At 46.8% G+C, this 20,869-nt stretch overlaps 1 protein-coding gene across 4 annotated transcripts in view; it reads right to left on the bottom strand.

Moving 5' to 3' along the window:
- The window catches only part of SENP1 (SUMO specific peptidase 1), a 1,568,779-nt gene that overhangs the window by 1,505,284 nt on the left and 42,626 nt on the right, over nucleotides 1–20,869 (bottom strand). The window lies entirely within an intron of this gene.

The raw sequence follows: 20,869 nt of genomic DNA, 5'->3' as shown, positions 1-20,869 counted from the left end.
CCCCTGCCCCCTTAAGGCCCGCAAAGACGTCCAGGCGGCCTGCTCCTACCTGCCGGTGGCCAAGAGAAGCGGACTTCACTGCCCCCCCCCCCCCCCCCTGGAGGTCTAACTTTGAAAGCCTAAGGGAACTTAAAAGGGATGTGAATAAAGTCGAGGAGAGAGTGGACATTAATGAGCGGGCCATACAAGAACTGACGGAGGACGCAAGAAAAGTGGACAACTTGTTGGAGACCTTGGCTGTAGCTACACAAAACCGGAGTTACAAGCAGAAGATCTGGAGAGTAGGTCAAGAAGAGCGAACATTAGAGTTAAATCGCTGCCAGAAGATATCCAGGATCAGGAGTTGGGCCCAGTCCTGAAAGCAATCCTGAAAGCCCAGTCCTGAAAGCCCAGTCCTGAAAGCAATATTTGTGGACCTGCTGGAATCTAATTCGGACCCAGAAATGCAGTTTGACAAAGTCCACAGGGTGGGTCCGCGTAAGCTGGAGCCGGGCCGCCAGATGTGTTGCTGGCCTTCCAAAGTTATGCAATGAAGGAGAAGGTTATGGAGAAGGCGAGAAGGGCCGCTCGCATCACTTACAACGGCCAGAAAATATCGCTGTACCAGGACCTAGTGAGGATCACGCCAATTAGTAGGCGACGGATGGGTGCGGTCCTGTCCTTCCTTAGATCACAGAAAATTCGTTTCAGATGCCACCCCTTTGGTTTGTCATTCATCTGGCAAGGTTCCCACCACAAGATCACGACTTGCGACCAGGGGATGACCATGTGGGGCCTGGAGGAGCAGGCCTCGCCCCCACTGGAGGGGGCGGAGGTGCTACCGGCTACACGCAAGCCATGGGAACGGTCTACAACCAAGCGCAGGAGAGGACGCAAGAGAGCTACGGACTCAGTTCACGGGAAGCCCGTCACCGACGGAGCCCGGGTTCGTTCGTCGGGGCAGTGTAGTCCCCCATCAGCTTCATAAGACATTCCTTGACTGTGTTCACTCTTTGATTAGAGTCTGGGGAGGGTGCTACTGAAAGCTGTTCAGTAGTGGTTGATGGGTTGTTCTTTAGGGTTGTAAAGGGTTGCGGGTCTGGGGAAGGGGGATGACGTGAGTCTTGGAATGGGAAAGGGTTTTCCTGTGTTGGAAGTCTCTGGGTTTGATATTGAGATCGGCTCTTGTGGAAAACTCACGAGGGGGGCTGAGGGCCAATCGATGTCACCTAGAGGGGGAAGATGGGGGGGGGGGGGTGGAGTTGGAGGTGGGTGGGAGGGGTTTTAGATCCAGGGTTCAGGGCTAGGCGCCCCGACTATGCGCCCTTGGTAGGAGCGCATGCTGCGAACAACAAATGAGTAACGGCTCAGAGGGTCCATTAGGGTTAATAAGGTCTATTTGAAACGGGCAAATGGCTAGCTCACAAGTCTTAAAGTTTCTTTCCCTAAATGTGAATGGTCTCAATTCCCAGGTTTAGAGGAGAAAGGTGGAGAGGTTTCTCAAGAGGGAACAACCCCAGGTAGTGGCCTTGCAAGAGACCCATGTGCACACAAAGGACTCACAGGATTAGATTTTGGGGTTACTCTAGATTGGTACAGGCCACACAAGCATGCAAGAAGGGGGGGGGGGTTAATTGTGTTACGGGATGGGTCAGCTCTGTCTATTAGGGACATGCAGAAGGATAGTCAATGACGGTCTCTTGCGGTGTTACTTGAGGGGGGGGAAGGGTGAGGTCTTCACAGTGGCAACTCTTTATGAGCCCAATCAGGCCCAAGATGCCTTCATACAAAAATCCCTTACACGATTAGGGAATTTCGCTGGGGGGGATACATTCTCTTAATGGGGGACTTCAACTTAGCTTGGGACCCCTCCATAGACAGGAGCTCCTCATCGTGGGAGAGTCGGGGGGGGGGGGTCCATCAGGGGATCTGGTGAGGAAAATGCGTGATTTGGCCCTGGTGGACACTTGGCAAGAACTCTACGGGCAGGCGAAGGGGTACACCTTCTATTCGCATGCGCATAGGTCGCACTCACGGATAGATTATGTGTGGATCTCGAAACCACTTTTGGGAAGGGCGACAGCATTGGAGATAGGAGCGATCACATTTGGTGATCACGCTCCACTCACCCTGGTAATGGCGGTACCCAGGGGTCCCCCGGCCATTTGGAAATGGAGATACCCAGCCTCGCTGTTTAGGGATCCGGTCCTGGTTAGGGAGATAGGAGGAGGAACTAGGTGATTACTCTAACCACAATAAGTGGGAGGACACTACCCCTCAGATTTGGTGGGACGCCCTTGTAACGCTTACCTGACTCTGCGGGGACACCCAGGAAGCTATTCCAAACCTCTTCTTAGTTAGCGCTGTTCACTTTCTACAATTTCTTTATTATCAGGTAAACCTATGAACACACATAAAATTCCCTTAAGTGAAGGGGAAGCTACCCAAAAGTGTACAGGGAATGTAATTATTCTTCTGGCAAAATTTCCCCCCCAGAGTCTCACCTAGTATGTTTTTTTAATGAGCTCTCCATCGTGCATCTGTGCAGGGGCGCAGTGTTCTGAAGAAGGATGCTGATGGTTTGAGCGCCAGGCACGGAAGGTGATATTATATGAACTTTGAACACATGAGGAAAATGGAAACCTATTAGGTAGCTATAGGGCTTACTCTATGTGCTTAAAGAGTATAGGAAAATGTAAGAATGCGGTGGAAGAACCATGAATGAAAAGTGGTGCCTAACTGGGACTGAGTAAATCCAGCCAACTATGGTACCACAACAAATGCAACATCCAAAATACGTCAAGCTACCAATACCACATGCAAGAGAACAATTGGAACACAAGAATGATCCTCCTTCAAACTAGTGCTGGCGTAATTCGCTAGTACAGTTTTCAACTCTCCACAACTTTAAAAACGTTGCACCCATACACAACTTAAAACCATGAATAATGTGTCGTGACAGAAAAGGGCCGAGATACTTGCGGTGGTGTCGCCTCAGGAGGAATGGGAATGCTGGCAAGTTCAAGCAGGCTGTGGAGAATGAGCGAAACGCTAGGAAACTGGCGCCTGACAGGAAGCAAGCCGCAAGTTGCTCTCGCTCCGGAATTGGGTTGTTGAGAATTCAAGCGGGGCTGTAGACGAAGAGCGAGAGGCTCGGAGACTGCCGCCTAACTGGAACAAGAAGTGCGTAATAAACTCGCTTCAGGTAAAATTTGAAAACGCGAGTTTAGGCGGAGGCTCGCTAGAGCAATACGCTCGTCACAACGCCACCAATGTCTGCTATGACCTGACAGGAGTAACAGAGGGAATTTTCCGAAGGTTTCCGTCACAAAATCAGTTAAGCTAATGTGAGAGGGAAGAGGCTATAAACTATGGTCGCTAAACTGTTGCTTCTAAGAACTATGAAATTACGAGCCTGACAGGAATCACGGGTATAGGTAAGCGTCGGCAAAACTGACTAGACGCAAAGCAGGGAGCGCACGCTGGGAGGGGCTTAAATACCAATGGAGTGACAACAGCTAGACCGCACAACACTGACTGGAGAACAACTAGGGCAGCCATGCTAGGTAGTCAGGAAGTGTTAGTCTAAGTCCACCCACTCACTGTGTTGCTGTTCCTCTAACCAATAATAAGCTGATGTCCAGTCCCTTTTTGGGATACCCCTAGAACCTTTTGCTGTGATCATGACAGTCCTTAAGCCTACAATTAGGTGAAGGATCATTGCAATCAAACCCAGAAGGGAAAGGGAACTAATGTTGGAGGAACTACGACTGGAAGAAAGACTTGAGGTTATGGCTCGCATGGGCTCTAGATTGTTGGCTGCCACCAAAAAGGAATACCGGGCAGTGCAAGGTCAGCTGAACCTCATACAAACAAGAGCGGCCAAACGTAACCTTCTTCGGCAGCGACAAAGGTATGTCAAAGACAACAAAGCTGACCGCTTGCTGGCCAGAAGGTTGCGTAAGGAGGAAAGGTGATAAGACTATACTAAAAGTAAAGGGTGAGGGAGGATTCTTACTCACGTTGAACTCCGACATCGAGGGTGAATTTACTAAATGTTATGCTGCCTTCTATAGTTCAAGCTTCCCCAAAAGCACAGACCAGGAAGCATATTTACGTGATGCTGGTGTTCGACGGTTATCGCAGGACGATAGGGACGCGCTGGAAGTCGAGATTACTGCGGATGAAGTGAGGAGAGTTATTAACAACCTTCCATCCGGTAAAGCCCCATGCTCTGATGGGCATTTCTCTGAATTTTACAAAACCCACAAAGAAAACCTGATTCCCATCCTCACTAAACTATTTAACTGCATAGGGTCCACGGGAAACCTCCCCAACTCTATGAATGAGGCCAAGGTAATCTTGATACATAAACAGGGCAAAGATCCGACTGACTGCGCATCCTACCGCCCAATTGCTTTAATAAACGTGGACGCCAAAATTCATGCTAAAATCCTGGCCAATCGCCTCAAATCCATCCTCCCCAAACTAATTCATCGCGACCAGTCGGGGTTTATAAAAGGCAGACAAACCTCAGACGACTGGCACACCTGGTTGAAAAGTCCCGGAAAAAGAATATCCCGGCCCTTCTTCTGGCGATTGACGCCGAGAAGGCTTTCGATCGGGTTGAGTGGGGCTTCTTGTTTGCGGTCTTGGGTCGAATGGGATTTGGCCCAGGATTTATTACACGGGTAAGGGCAAACTATCAAAACCCAGTTATACAACTGGCAATAAATGGCCAAGTCTCCGTCCCGATACGGGTGGGAAGAGCTACCAAGCAGGGCTGCCCGATGTCGCTGCTCCTTTATGCCCTCCACCTGGAACCGTTTTTGGAGACGGTGAGAGAGGCTGATGATATCAAGGGAATCCCATTTGGGGGAGAGATCCATAAAATCACAGCTTTTGCGGATGATATGATCTTGTCATTGACCTACCCGATCACCTCATTGCAGGCGGTGGGAAGAGAGCTGAACAGATTTGGTCATGTAGCTGGCCTAAAAATCAATTTCCATAAGTCTGAAGCGCTTCCCCTTACCTTGTCATCATCCGCTACCCAAGACCTCAGAAAGGCTTATAATTATAGATGGGTTGACTCCTCGCTGAAGTATTTGGGTATCCAGCTGACCAAGACTGTGGAGCAATTATATATAGCAAATTACCCCCCACTCCTTCAGAAGGTTAAATCGAAGCTGGTGAACTGAGGCCCCCTGGAGAAATCGTGGTTGAGTAGAATCAACACTTTAAAGATGGCAATTCTTCCTCTGCTCCTGTGTCATTTCGCGACTATACTGGTCTGAGTACCTACTTCTTTCTTCAGAGCCCTGCAAAAAATAACTAGTCGGTTCGTATGGTACCGAAAGCGCCCAAGGGTGGCGGCATCCATTATGAAAGCTTTGCCGGACAGAGGGGGAGTAGGGGAACCAGACTTCCGAGTGTACTATCTAGCAGCACAGATTAGGGTCATTAGGGACTGGCAAAGGAATGACAGGGGCAAGGTGTGGAGGTCGATGGACAGAGCAGTTGTGGGGAAAGACTTGGAGGGGGTCCTGTGGGTGCCGAAGCAAGATAGGCCGACCAGAATGTATTGTAGTGCAACAACATCAACGACAGGGGATGCATGGGTTCAAGCCAGCGTGAGAGCCCGGATCACCTCCTTCCCCTCCCCGTACTCACCCCTGCATGGTAACTCGCAATTCTCTCCAGCGGCCACGTACGAGAAGAGCTTTGATCCATGGTTTTCTGGAGGCTGCAGGATGCTGCAAGATATGCTAGTGGGGGCGAAGTGAAACAGTTCGAGCAGTGTAAGAAGGACTTTGGAGTGGGATAGAAGCAGAGGTTTTCGTACCTCCAGATCAGGCATTGGATTTCCCATCCATCAGTAAAGCAGGCGGGCTCTCGCTCCCTTACCCACTTTGAAAAATATCTAGACACAGAGACGGGTGACAAAGGGGTGGTCTCATCCATTTACAAACTCATAAAATGGGAAGAAACTATACACTCCAAGACTAACATGAGCAAATGGGTGCAGGATCTTGGGTCAGGCATAGAGGAGCAGGAATGGCTCAGGCTGTGGTCCCAAATCCCGAAACTTGCAAGGTCTATTCAAATCCGTGAGATTTGGTTGAAGCTCCTACTGAGATGGCACCGCACCCCGCTCAGGTTAAATAAAATATACCCCACGATTTCAGTGAATTGTTGGAGGGAGTGCGGTGCAGTGGGCTCCTGGGCTCGCATTTGGTGGGAGTGCCCGAAACTGGACTTATTTTGGTCTCTAGTTCAGCGGGCGATTGCCCAGGTGTTAGGGATCCAGCAGACCGGCGGTTGAGGGCGGGACTTACTAGACCTTAATGTTATCCTCACAACCCTGCCCACCAAAGCTGACCGCAAACTGTAGGCGATAATGATGTCGGCTGCATTGGTCCTGGATAGAAAGTGGAATTCAAAGGACCCTCCACAGGAGCATGAGTGGGTCGCGAAACTTTTGACACTGGTCGATATGGAGTGGCTCACCTACTCGATTCAGGGGTCTCACATGTGGTTTTACTCTGACTGGGCCAGTCTTTTGTCATTTCTAAGGGCGGGTGCCCGCCGTGGCTGGTGCCCCAAGGCGATTGAACTATTGGGCATAATACGTCCTAAGGACGAATCAGACCTGTGAACTCATGTCTGCCGTTGCTAATGTCTCCATTTCATTTGCTGAATTTGAGTTGTCAGTGAACCTATTGGATCTGGGGGGGGGGGGGGGGCAGTGGGGAGGAGAGGGAAGGGAGGGGGTTGACGGGGGTTTAAGGGAAGGTTTGTTGGTTTCTAATTCACACTTGTTTCTATGAAAATCTGCCAATAAAAATGTATTGAAAAAAAAAAAATAGTATATTCTGTTTGGGCCTTCTTACGTGGTGGAGCATTAGTGGCGTTGGTCAAGATGGTAAGTGCTTCCAAAATTGCTAGTAATACTATCACAAGGCCTGTGTGCGATCTTACTTGCCATTTGTTCAATAATAAAAAGGGACTTGAGCTATCCTTTTTATTTTCACATGTTAAATCAAAAATGGCCTTATAGCAATGCTTCGCATCTATCAAACATTTAAACTTCATGCATATCTGGTTCTACATTCATGTGCAGTTCATGTCCCAGTCTCTCAGACAGGTCACAGATTTTGCCACACCTGTGCCTTTAGTATTACCCACATGAGGTTGCAAGGATTTATTCAAATTCATAAGTAAATTATCCATAATGTTTTCCAACCTAGGTTGTTCTGTTCAATTAAAAAAGAAATTCTATGAGCATCTTTACCCTTCATATATTCAGTGTATGCTTCCAAGTACACGTTGGCAGGTGAGGGTCCTCAGTAACAGTTACATTAATGCCTACTACTTTTGCTTGTTTTGACAAGTTTGCATTAATTGGAGAACCCTTAAACCATTAGTGTTTGGGACCTCCCAGGTAACCCTATCATTTGGTGATTTTGGGCTACAGTGTTCCTTAAATTTGGGGTGGTGGACTGGAAAAGTGACCAAGCAGATTGGTCTATTCAGGTGGTTTCTCCACCAGTTGAACATTTTGCTTAAGGTCTCCTACTGCTTGCTTAAGAAAGAAAGCCAAGTGGGTTTTTTGTTCCTCCCTTCATTGGGGGAGGGTATGATACTGTGTTTTTCTTTTAGCTCTGGTTAAAATATTAAACATATTAAGCTAATAACATTTGAAAAGAAAAAAATAAAACAAAAAAAAAAAAATCAACAATTGTTTCCTTAATCAAAATCTAGCCAAACCATTAATGTTTTGAACTTTACAAAAAAGTCACTCCAACATATCAGTAGCAATGGGACCTGATAAAAGCTTGTCTTCAAATGCAGGATTCAAATGCAGAATCCATTGATCAGGTTACAAATGTCCCCAGAGATGAAAAAAGGTTCTTGCAAAATCGAGGAATACAAGCCTACTCATCAACTTTGACAGGTGTAATGAATCACGAGTAAGACTCAGACACAGGCATTGTGATGGTTGCTATAGATTTTTATGAAAGTAAAAAGAGGGTTGGATAAAGACCCATCTCGCCCTAGCACTACGATGGGTTTCCCTGCCTCAAACTAACTAATGGCTATCAGTGTCAGAATTTCCAAAAATTAAGAGCTCTGTCCCATGTTCAAAATTCTAACCTGACCCTTGCAAGCCAAGCTCAAAATAATGTACAAAGGGGTATAGACTCAACTGCCCATCTCTTGCTTTTTCCAATGTTCCAACACAACGTTCCACAATCATCAGGTGGAGTGTAACTAACCAATTCAGAGGGGTTCCCATTTCTTCTCCTTGACTTCCACAATATATTCACCTTTCCAGCCCAGGGGGCATGGTTACGTTCCCCTGGGTTTCACACTTTCAAGAGGTTCTCTTTCCTCCTCTTAAATCTCACAATCGAAGGTCTCAAGGGGCATGGGCCTTCCCTTGCGTTTCCATATCTTTCACGAGTAAACAGTTCTAATTCTCATGGGGCATGTATCTTCCCTTGAGCTTTCATAACTGTTCACAGTCTTAGGGGGTCTTAGCTCCCTTCCCCAGAGTTGTATATAGTTTCCAAACACAGAATACAGCATAGAATTGAGCGCCTCTCAGACCTTCTTCCGTCAGACAGAGGACACACTTCTTATTAAAGGTTTCACTGATTCAACACAATTGAGTGCATATCCCAGAATCACACTAGGCCAGATATATTCTCCTGCCAGCCGTCTTGATTTATTGCCTGGTAAACTTTTGCTGTGCATGGTATACCTGCCTGCCAGGACTTTCTTACAATGTTCAGGCACCCATAGGGGCATGCGTCTTCCCTTGTTTCCATTACTGAAGCCTTCACAAGTTCAACCCAATTGGGTGCGGGTCCCAGACTCGCACTATGCCTGGTATACTCTCCTGCCTGGGCTTTCTTACAATGTTCACCAAAAGCAAAGGGGGGTACGTTTCTTCCGCTGGTTCCCTTTTACCTTGTCACAGGCTTGTTAACTTTTGCGTGCCCTTATTTCCCAGGTCCCCATGTACGGGGACTAGGATGATGTATGCAGCGGGGTTCCTGTTCCCGACATCAACGGAACACCTTCCTAGGTTTCCCAGTCAATGGCCCGGTGTCCCAACCTTCCATCGCTGGCTCACCGATGTTGCATCATCCTTCCTGCTTCAGCCAAACTCATTCAGGTCTTTGCCTGGCTGCCGCGTCTTTGCGTTGTGCTGGTGGCTCCATCTTGCAGCGGTAGGCGGTCTGCCCTATGCTCAGGCTCTGCATGCCAGTGCAAAGCTTTTCCCCCCACCCCCTATGGCTTTGCGTTCCGCCTCAGCAATTCCGGAGCCCACAACAACAGACCTCCGGCCCGGACACAGACTTCTCTCGGTCGGCTGCCGCCGCCTTAATCACATTCCAGTTGCCGAACTCCCAGCTGGTGCTAGGATGACGATTCTCTTACAGTTTTCCCACCTGCTGTTGAAATGGGCTTGTACCAATTGGATGAGGAAAATCACTAGACAGAGCACATTGGTTCTTATGGGGAGCTCTCTACTACTACTAGTCCTCTTCTTTGTCTCAGTACTTGTAGTCACTCTAGGTGTACTAAAGTCTGTAATTGTCTTCATATCTTTTACTGGTTTTGACAGAGAATGTAGGGGCTTCATCATTAGTCATTCTTGGCTGCTCCAACCCAACATCACAGTATGCCGCTGTCACGGTGCTTGCTCCCATTCATCGAAGCAGACCAGCCTGCTGTCATGCGATGCATAGGATACTGGCGTCTGTGGCCCCGTTTGAGTCTCCACCGTACTTCCCGATTCCCACCACGCTTTCGTCTACACGCACGTAGCGGTCTACTTCTTTTTCACATGATGCACGTAGAACTATTTAGGCACACCCCTTTTTGACATCTGCGCGTTGCAACCTTTCGGTCAGCTGTGTTTTGCTTTCGCTGCCGTTGTTGCGCTACGCAGTGTTATTTCCCGGACTCCTCCGGCCTCTTTATCTTGCCTTATTATTCATTTTCTCTCCTCCTCTGCTCTCCCTGTTATTGTGCTGCCTTCCTGTGCGCGGTTTTGCGCACAGGTCTACGGTACCCTGCGGTGCCTCCGCCTCTCTCTCTCTCTTTCCCTGCTTTCTTTTCTCTCCTCCTAAGTGCTTCCACCTATCGTTTTGGTTCTTCCAGCGGGAGTACCTTCCGCACTCTGCTCCACTATCCCTGGTGGTACCGGTTGGGATCTGGCCATTCGAGGTCCCATTGCCAGGCTTTTCTTACTCTGCTGCTTGTATCCAGTTCAGAGGGTTTTTTGGCCACATTTGGCTTTTTCCCCGTATTGGTCCCTTCCGGGAAGGAGGCCCCAGGAAGTGCTCCCAAGTAGCCTTCACTGTGGCTTCCTCCCGTACGAGACCCATGCTACACAACAAGAAAGAAAAGGACTATATCCCACAGATCCTTGAGCCCAGTAGAAGAGGACACGGATTACTCAGGTGAGGAGGTGGAGGAGGGAAACTCGGACACTCAACCCCAACAGGAGAAGGAAGTTGACACCTGCCCCAGGTACTGGCACCTATGGGGACCTTTAAGGCCCCAAAGGATTGCTTAAGGGCTTCCTGCATTCAGTCCTGGCGCCAGGCTCATACTGCCCTCTCAAGCAAGGCAGTTTGCAGGGGAAGAGGAATCATGTGCAGCCCAGTCTGAGACATGCTGGAGGGACTACTTAACCTGGGACTACTTCTTGAGGCTATATAAACCAAACCCTCAGAACAGAACACGCTTTGCATTATTCTGCACTCCTGCAGCGTAATGCTCACCAAGTCTGCTAACTTCAGCCCGGTTTTCAGCCACGCCCGTCGAGGTCTTCACGAACCGCTGCCTGTAAGGAAGGAAAGGAAGAAAGAGGAGAAAACAGAACAAGGCTCTTACCCGATGCTCCATCTCGATCGATCTGGAGCCTTCGCATCTGCCGAACAGAAAAGGAAAAACCAGGTTAGCGCGCAGAGCAAGGACCACGTTAAAGACATTGCAACACTGCGCAGAACTAATACTCACCAGAAGGCTGCTCACTCTTGCGATCCATCGTAGCACCATCAAGCGATCGCCGCTCCGGAGCTGCCGCATCTGCCGAACAGAAAAGAAAGCATCAGGTTAGCTGTGCAAAGGGAAAATGCCTCATTAAAGACATTTCAATCTTAGGCAGCACTAATACTCTCCTGAAGGTTGCACTCTCTTGCGGTCCCTCGAGACACCATCACGCGATCGCCACTCCGGAGGCACCGCACCTGCAGAAGAGAAAAGGAACAGCAGGTTAGTTGCTCAGAAGAACAATTTGTAAGTTAAGACATTATCGCATCACGCTAGTGTGGAAACTCACCTTGGAATTCTGCTCACCATTTTCGGAGAGGAGTCACTCTTCATTAGATGCACCAAAGGGGAACCCGCAAAGAAAAAAGGCAAAGGAGTGAACTTTTGGCAACTTGAACTCTAAAGTAATCTATACCAAGGAGTATTGGCATAAAGATTTACCCACTGAGTCATAGTTGCCTGGAACTCTTCAGTAATCTGCAGGATCAGTGAAGTAACTAGATCCTTGAACTGCTACGCACCCCTGCATACAGTCGCAGGATGGAGAGTCCGCCATTCATAACACTAAGGCGAGACATAGTAGAGAGGTGCATAAGGAGATCACGGGAGGTGGAAGTCGGTCCTCCTCCTTACGGCTAGTTAACATCCGATTTCAACATTTTAGGCAAATCTTCTTTCGTGACGGAAGGGCAAAACCGAGGGCACGTCGAGTCATTCACCACTCCGCTACATGTGATCCTGGTGGAGAGTTACCGTCAAGCTTCGTTCGGCACCCCTGTGGAGACCAGGTGAGCCTAACAGCCATAGAGTCTTGGGTGTAATCAACTCCCAAGGGAAAGAGGGGATGCCAGGTCTCATCCTAGGAGGTCTCTCCACTGCCATGAGGGCAGTCTCACCCATGTGGTTCTCCCTCACATAGCCACCCACAGGTTCAGGAAGTTTCTACCTTTCCCTGGCCACATAGGGAGAGACTTTCTCAGGGAAAGGAGGGAGAACATCATCAGATTCATCACACAGGACACAAACAAATGGTTTAAGGGGCTACCATAGATTCCCTCACCTCCCTCTCTACAGGCTGGCTGATCGTCGCTCGCTGGCTGATCGTCGCTCACTGTCTACCACACTCTTTCCCAAAAGCAACCTGGCAAAACAAGCTGGGTGAAGGAAGTGCTTCAGCCAGTTGTTGGAGGTAGAATTCCACCTGTGTGCTGCACTAAGGGATAAATGCAGTATTGAAAAATAGCAGAACATCTTCTGAACCAATCCGGTTACTTAGCACAAGATGACTGAACATTAGTAAGATCAGGTTAAATCACAAATAACGTCAGTACTGCACAGGGCGCAATGAATACAGTGAATACCAACAAGGAATCAAAGATCATCGAGAAAAGGCAACTCTGGCTTCCAAAGTTCTAATGAGAGCATGTATAGACTGGGAAAAAGCTAAGTCACACTGTCTTTAGGCAGATACTGAACAGTCAGACTAATCGCAGGGCTCGAAATTGCCAGGAGTTGGGTGCCATTTAGCTCCTGGTTATAGCCAAGTGGGGCCTGGTTAGCTTAAAACCAACAACTACCAGGAGCTTCTTTTGACTTCTGATGCAAGTGGTGCCATACAAATCTAGCTATGTGATTTTAACTATGTATGTTGGGGAATGTGTATAAAGGATGATAACCAACACACTTAAGAGACATTTAGAGCAAATTGGATTAAATGAAATGGACAAAAAGTTAGAGTTTGCATCTTGCGCAAAGTTAGATTTGCTGCACACTATGTACTACCTCCTCCTGGTTCCCAGGAAGTTGCTAATGCCAAATTAGTTATGCCGCATACCCAGGAGCTGCTTTTTGTTTCTGATCAACAAATGCCAATTTCGATCCCTGCTAATAGTCATAACGATGTGTCCATCCACTGCTCAATTAAAGGTAATACAATTTGAATTGAACAATCACCGTCCCTCGAGCGACAGTCATAGGATTTGGACACCCCAAGGCCGTACGATGCAAGCAACAGAAACCAAGTTGCCTAGAGCCATCAACAAATCACCCAAACAATTACTCATTTTGGAACACAGGCTATATAGTTGGTCCTTGTTATCACTTTACTTGTTGCTCTTTCCGACTAAAGTGGTCCATATAGCTGGACTTGCATACGGGACATGAGCAAGAGGCAACAATTCAAGTTGCAAGCTACTAGCCAGTCATACAAAAATTCACTTGCCACCTCAATGCTATACATACACACAACACATCATTTCTTACTTGTTAAGAGTCACATTTCTCTACCCAATTGCTGGTGGAGGCTGCAAATGTTGCACCCTGCTGCAATGAATGTCACACCCAGTCTCAAAGCACCACTGCCCCAAAGCGCTGCTGCATTGTTTTTATACATGGCTTTCGGATTCCTGCACAGGGTTTCTCATTGATTGCAGATCATAATGTCCACTTACAGGGCTCCTTGAAACACTGTCTTAACTACCCCCACTGCATTGCCGTGCCACACTGATAGAGATTTTCTCAGAAACCACCATATAATAATGTAGAGCGTGTCACCTGAAGAAAGTGTGAATACAAACAATGAAAAAGCTGGTCAATCTTAGCTTGATTATTCAACACTAATAAAGCGAAGAGATTATCAAGTGAAATAAAATTAAAAGTTAACCCAGAAAAGCATGGTCATGAAGAATCATACCTACTCCTTCAAAACAGACATAACCCGTAGTGCACACCACAACGCCTGCCATGTTTTCATTAGGAACACTGCACAAAGGACTCAAGGTCTCTGGCGGAATTGTAATAGATACAGAAAGCATCCAAGCATTCTAGTAGTCCATGTACTCTATGCTCCTGACTTACAGGCCCTCAGTCATTTGCGAGTACAAGATCGCTGTCTGGTAACTGTCAGGGAATGATAGCTGTGATGCTGGAAATGCATTGAGGGACAGGACCTCCATCTCCCCGTCCTGTACTTCCTGATCATGTGTGTTCCGTGTTATTTTCTGCACAGGAGTCCAGTTGGGACCATTGGTAGTGCAGCACTTCCTCTTTTTGGTTGTGTTGAACAGAGACCCTTGGAATACCCTTATGCCACCCATCGGTGGTGGGGGGGGGGGGTACAACCTTGTACCCTAGTGTATGTTTTTGGGCACCTTTCTGTTGTCCACAGAGCAGGGTATGGGCTGGTGTCAGCTTCATGCCGATAGGACAGGAGCTCCGACAAGCCTCCATTTTGGGATACCCAGGCCCTGCCATAGGAATCGGTGGATTCCTGATAGAAGTCAAGATGGCCCCTGTGGCCTCTTGGTTTCTATTCCCAGTTAGCTTGTTTTCTCAAAGTCCTGAGAAGCCCCGACTCGGTCCCTTCCCCTGACTGGCTGTTGGGTGGAAGAACCATATATAGTGTTGTGGGAAAGACCAGACCAGACTGGCTGGAGCCTTCCCAGTGACTGTATGGTGTGGGTACACCCTTGGGGTGGGACCTGAGTGAATAGAGTGTGTGACCAATATGCCTTCTGTGTTCTGGGTGTCTGGTTTGTGTGTGTGTGTGGCAATGAATGAGACAGCCCTGCCTGAAACTGACATGAATGCGGTGTGGTGTGCTGAAAGGCTGGGTGCTTGCCCCAATCCACATTCCTTGTTATGGGTGCCTTGGTGGAAGTGAATGGCCTGAATGCATGTGAGTCGGATTGGCTGCCTGCCTGCATGAATGCCCTTCTGTGTGATTGGCTGACTGAGCCTGGCTCAGCCAGAATGAATGAGGGACGGATGTGTATATCTGGGGACCTCTTACCAATTTGTTCAGAAGCTGAAGTTGAAACTTGAAACTTATCCTTGAAGTCCAGCTGGAAGAAGATTGTTGCTGCATTCCTTTGAAGAAATCTAAAAGCTGTTGAGTCTGTCGAGGACTGATCCGGGAAAGGACCTGGCCAGGAGACCTCTCCCCGAGCTACATGAGACCATCTTCCAAAACCTGCTGCTCTTCATCGAGGAACCCCGGAAGCCAGTCCTGAAAGGCTGTGGACCGGAGAAGGGGTCCGCCGAGAATCCTGAAGGGAAGCGCCGGGACATCAAAGTCCATTGCCGTTGACCGGGGTTCAGAAGGTTTCCGTGACCGCTGGAAGCCAGTCGAGTTGTGTCTCCCAGAAGCGGGAACACATTGACGCCGTACTGCTCGACACCCGGAGCCGAGAAAGCTCCACTTTTTCCTAAGAACATTTGACAGAGGGCTCGCTTGCCATCACCGTTGACCACTTCGTCCTGCCAGAGAAAGTGGCTAAGTCTGGAAAGTCTGCCAGTGGGATTCCCGCCACCCGAAGTCTACAAAGACGTCCCGAGGGCACTGACAGAGTGAAGATCTGAGGTCCAGCCCATGGCCGAGTCTTGACCGCCGAAGTCATCCCGAGCCAGAGGACAGCAGAAGCAACTCTAGACACCCGATGCCCTGCATCCCTCACTGAGTCTGATTTGCAGCACCAAACACTTTGCATCCAGGTAGACCACATGCCTCATCTTCCCAGGATTTACATGAACGATTGTCGTAGAGCAACGCAAAGGTCAAAGCTGCTGTATCGACGCCAGTGTTCCACCTTTCCTCAAGGTTCGACGCCCAGTGGCTCCTGCTTTAAAGGGAGTCCACCCTCGAGAGATATTGTCGAAGAAACTCTTCCACTTCAGCTACATTGGGGTGGTTGAACTTTTTAACCAAAAAGCAAGGTTTAATAAGCATTGATGGACTGGGCTTGGTAATTCATGCATTACAGGTTGCCGAGGTGGGGCAGTGGGGAGGGAATCCTTCAGAATTTTGTATATATATCCAAAGAAGCATTCTGCCATTGTTTAATCTTAACCTGCCTTTTTTCCTTATTGTCTATGTTGATACACCTTACTGAAAGATTTGTATGCTCCATCATAACTGTCAGCAGTTGATGCATTTTAAAGGAATCAAAAAGTAAAGTGGGGTACCACATAGCCTTGTATAGATTTGCTATTATAGAAATGCCAGAGTACAAAGTGTGTTACTGGACTGTGTATATATATCTCTGAACCTTAGCACATAACAGTGTGTAGACATTACTTTGTGGGGGCTTGGGGACTCACTGTACTTAAGAACCAGCCTACATTACCTCCTGACAGCTTAAGTCATGGTTGCTCGTCCATAACTACCATATAGAGAACCTTGGGTGGGGTGCTCTTGTGGCTCTACAGATACCCCTCTCCAGTCTTTACAATAGCCAGCAGAGATACTGGCTGTTAGCGCCAGAATAATGGTTAACAATGTTCTTTTACTTAGCACGGCGAGATATGTTTTTATTAATTGTATATTAATTTATGCTGTGCCATACACTCTTAAAGTACCCGTGTGCTACAGAAGGCCACCTATAGACTGGGTAGCAGCAGAGCTCATAAGTTTAAAAAAAATTGAGAATCGTTACTGGAACACGAATACTTGCCCCAGTGAAGAGAAAATACTAGGTTTCTAAAGAAAGTAATAATCGCTGCTGGAACCTTCATACTCATCCCAGCGGGACTAAAGACGTTGAGAATCATTAGTGGAACACTCCAACTCGTCCCAGTGAAAAGATATAGAGAATCAATGCTGGACAATTCAAAGTATCTGAAGAAACCCGTTCATACTCGTCCCAGTGGAACTGGAATATGACGTAGAACAAAAGAGACTAAAAATCAATTCTCAAGTGAGCTCTAGTCAAGATAAAAGTTGAACAATCTGTAAAGAGGAAATTAAAAGGAGAAGGACCAATCAAATAAAGAGAGAAGGAAGGTTGAGAACTTGCCGAACCCTATAAGAGAACTATATCATTTGATCAAAAGAATCACCAAAGACAGTTTTTGAAAAACACCTTAATGATCTGGAATTGGTGGACAAGCCACAAATAGGCGAAGGGAGTCATTTTCCTAAATGTTTGTTATTCTCAAAAGTGCCTTGGCCAGTGGACTGCATTTTCATTTTGACTTTCGCAGACGACCGACTGGCACCCTAGTTAATTTTGTTATTTAGGGAATGCCTTATAGTTTAGGGCAAGTCAGGAATTTTCAGCATATAATTTAATAAAACATCAGTGAGAAGAAAAAAATATAGTTGTGTCGTCCTTCTGACCCCCTCTGCCCCTAGGAATTGCATGACCGATTTGGTGTGTCTGAACACCGGATATTCCCATCGGTTTTGTATTACTTATTCTATCGAGAGATCTTTCTTGGGAACTATGTCTTGAGCAGTGTTTAACCATCTACAAGCCCTACCTATTACAATTACAATGACAACTGTTTTATATCTCGGTATATAAATTAGTCCTAAAGGGGAAGAAGTCTCTGATAGAAAAGTCTTAAGTATGTGTAATGGGCCACAGTAAGGAGATACTGGCACAGGTAGCGGTTTTACCTATAATGCTTTTATTCAAATAATAAAAGGGTTAGGAAAAATGCCTCACTAGATTTCCCTGCCTCAACAAAACGAACTAATGAGACAGTGGTCAGGATGTCAAAATAAAAGTTAACTGTCCTGTGTCCAAAGCCTATTCTTTCCCTCAAACTCTGAATACTACAAAGGCCCACTAAAAGGGGGAAAAGAAAAATCAAACATACTTTGTTGCTTCCCGGCAGCCTGCTGGTCTCCTCGAATACATCACTGCAATAGGTAATTCAAGGTTCAAAGCAACTCAGAAATGGCAAGGTGACAATCCTCAACCTGTGTCTTTCATACATACAGCAATAACGAATATCAGGAATGGTCAACTTTAAGCCCCAGAATCACCGGCATGAAGAAGAGTGGGCAACTTCCTCTCTTTATAGTACTAGCATTGTATTTGTTTTATAGGTGCTTGTTTATTGGTACCAAGAAAGACAATACTCTGTGTATGATCTTTCTCTTCATTCATGGTGTGTCAATTATTTCCACGTGTTATTCCTTTCCTTTTTCCATTCATCCACTGCACTAGTGGTAATGTGAAGATTTGCCTTTACTTAGTGTTTTTCCTGTACATTAGTCTAAAGGGGGAAGGGTTTAAGGATCAGGGGTACATCATAAGTTTAAGGTCAGAACCACTTTTCTCTCCCCTCACAGCTCATTCACTTCAACGCTGCAGCACGGTTCGTCTGGTAGCCGTTTGCCAGAATGTCCGTTCCAAGGAATTCCCTTGGTTGCGTCTCTGAGGCGAGTCTGCCAACTCCCAGTCTCTGCCTGCAAGCGGTGGGCTTCTGTGGATCTCGGGGCTGAATAATCGCGACAGATTGGTCTTAATCTGCAAGTGTCTCCCGGCAAGTCCACTCACGTAAACATGTTGAGTTAAAAGGCCTGCTGTACGCCAGCATGCGTTTCTCCCAGGCGGAGCGGGTATGCCTTCTCCTATTTCCTGCCTCCAGGCGTTGCGCCCGTTTTACTGCTCGCCGTGCTCTTCCAGTCCGCGGCTGAGCATCGCCTGTGCCCCAGTGTCTCTAGTACAGGAACATGCAGGACCGTGTCTCGCTCTACCCGTTAGTTTAGTGGGTGTAGTAGGTGAAGTGGGGCCTACAGGTTCTGCTCCCGAAAGGCAGCGAGTTATCTGCTGTGTCCCGACTGGTTGTAGCCTTTGGGACTTTAACAGGCTGTTTTACATGTCCGTGTTTTACAGTTGCAATGTTTTTCTCTTCTTCTCCATATTCTATATATCCAGTTTCTGGTTCACTTCATTCTCTCTGCTGCTACGTCGTCTGCTGCCACTCCTAAAACTGCCACTACTGCTCCTCTGCTCATAACCATTCTCTACTCCTCCTTTTTGTGAGAAGAGTGGAACTTTTATGAGACTTTCTTGACACTTCGAGCATCTCCGTATAGGGCCTCCTCTTCCAGACATTAATTACTGGTGTAATTTTATTGTTGGTATCCAGTAATTATAACAAATAACAAACAGAATGCATTAACAACTAAAACATTTACAAAAGATCCAATATATATAATATATATGGTTAAAATGGGTGGGGAGGGAACCCCCCACCCAAAAAAAGTAAAGACATTCTTTTTTCGTTATTAAACTTTCATTTTTTATTCAATCTCTGTAATTTCATTTGTTATAATCACATATAACCATTTTATTTAAACACCTGGTTTGATGTGTCCTGGGCGTTGTAAAATGGGCGTTTAAACAAATATTGAAATATTTTTTAAAAAACATCTAAATTCAATTTTTAGTTGAGACTTTTAGTATGTTTTAAATTACTTCTGCGCTGTATTTTTAGACATTTACCGCCACAAACAGCCTGTTTTAGCTGCTGTTCGTGACCTGAACCTCGGAACTACAATTCCCTTGGATTTTGTATTCCGTGTGCCTTTTTAGCCTTCTGTCGGCGAGTCAGCACCAGCATGTTTGGGCCAAGCAAGTCTGCGCTTCTACGCCCAGGCCATTAGAGTTTTTTTTAAACTCATTTCCTTATGACTTAACAGCATTTACTCGAGTCAGTAATGTTTCTCTTACCAGTCGTTTCCCTCCCACGTTACATGGAAATACAGCAATGTCTGGCGTCTTTTCTGGAGGCTCAGAAAATAGCCAGAGACGCCATTGTAAATAAATATCTAGATATGTCTGTTAGGGAATCTATGGTAGTTGCTGCAAACATTACTCCTGCCCCTGTTGTGAGGAGAAATGGAATCAGCCTATGCTGCAGTTCAGGGAGTGACATTTGAGCACCTGAACACAGCATTTACCACAAGCTGCAACATCGATTCAGAGACACTTCCTGTGATTAATAACCAAGGTGTGGAGCTGTACCATTGGTACTGGTCTCAATCCCTAGTGGCTCTAGGAGAATTGGAAATCTTCCTACTGGAAAAATGTATTTGGGAGAAACTTGCAACAGGGCTTCTAAATCGTTTCTGCCAGACGGACTTGCACTAAAAATTGCTCGACTCAGAACACGTTGGCTGGGTAACTCCACCATTAAGATCCTTGACCATATAGTTGATAGTAAAAATCGGCATAATGGCCATTACTAAAACATAGCTTAAAGATTCAAGGGGCCCGGTTATTAAGCTAGCCATTCCAACAGGCTTCACATTTTTTGGCCAGAACAGAGACTCAGGGAGTGTTGGGGGGTGCATCTATAGTTAGAGGTTTGAGGCATCTCTAGCTCCCCAGTAAGTTGAGAGGACTGTGAGGTATTGCATTTAAAAATCACTTCCTCCCCTATACACTATACTCATTTTCTAATGCTGCATCAGCCTCCTAACGAGGCTCAAATCTAAATCATCAACTCCCCTGATGTTAGTCTTTAGCAGATGGCGAGGGAATGAGGCTGATAAAGAGGCACACTCGCTCGAGCAAACATTAAGGTTACTGTACATAACCGTGAACCTAACCATATTGAAGGCAACATCTTGGACTGGGTCGCTTCTAGAAACATACAGATCGGCTCAATTGCCACTGAATGCTGTCTTTGGTCGGATCATTTTATGATTAACTTTCAGGCTAATCTGGCAGGAAAACAAGCCTTGCAATGCAAGCCACCAAAAAGTATTAATTGCCGGAATTAAAAAGAAATAAAACTAGAAGGTCTGGACCACTGTCTACAAGACATTACGGGCAATACTTTTGACCTGGATGTCCCCGATACGTTAGCAGCCAGGTATAATTACCAGCTGGTGTGTATGCTTGACAGAATAGCACCAATGAGAACGAATTACTGCAAATGGTGCTCTCAAGAGCAAAGAACGACGTTGGAACAAAGACAACTAACGCTACAGAAAATCAAACCATCTGGAAATGCATTGACAAACAATATAGAAAAAGATATATATGAAGCTAGGAAAGAATATTTTAATGGTGAAATC

Source organism: Ambystoma mexicanum, chromosome 3q (genome assembly GCF_040938575.1).
Source record: "Ambystoma mexicanum isolate Mex_15411 chromosome 3q, UKY_AmexF1_1, whole genome shotgun sequence".
Taxonomy (NCBI): Eukaryota; Metazoa; Chordata; class Amphibia; order Caudata; family Ambystomatidae; genus Ambystoma; species Ambystoma mexicanum.
The sequence above is the reverse complement of the archived record's forward strand: the minus strand, read 5'-3'. Positions and strand labels throughout refer to the sequence as shown.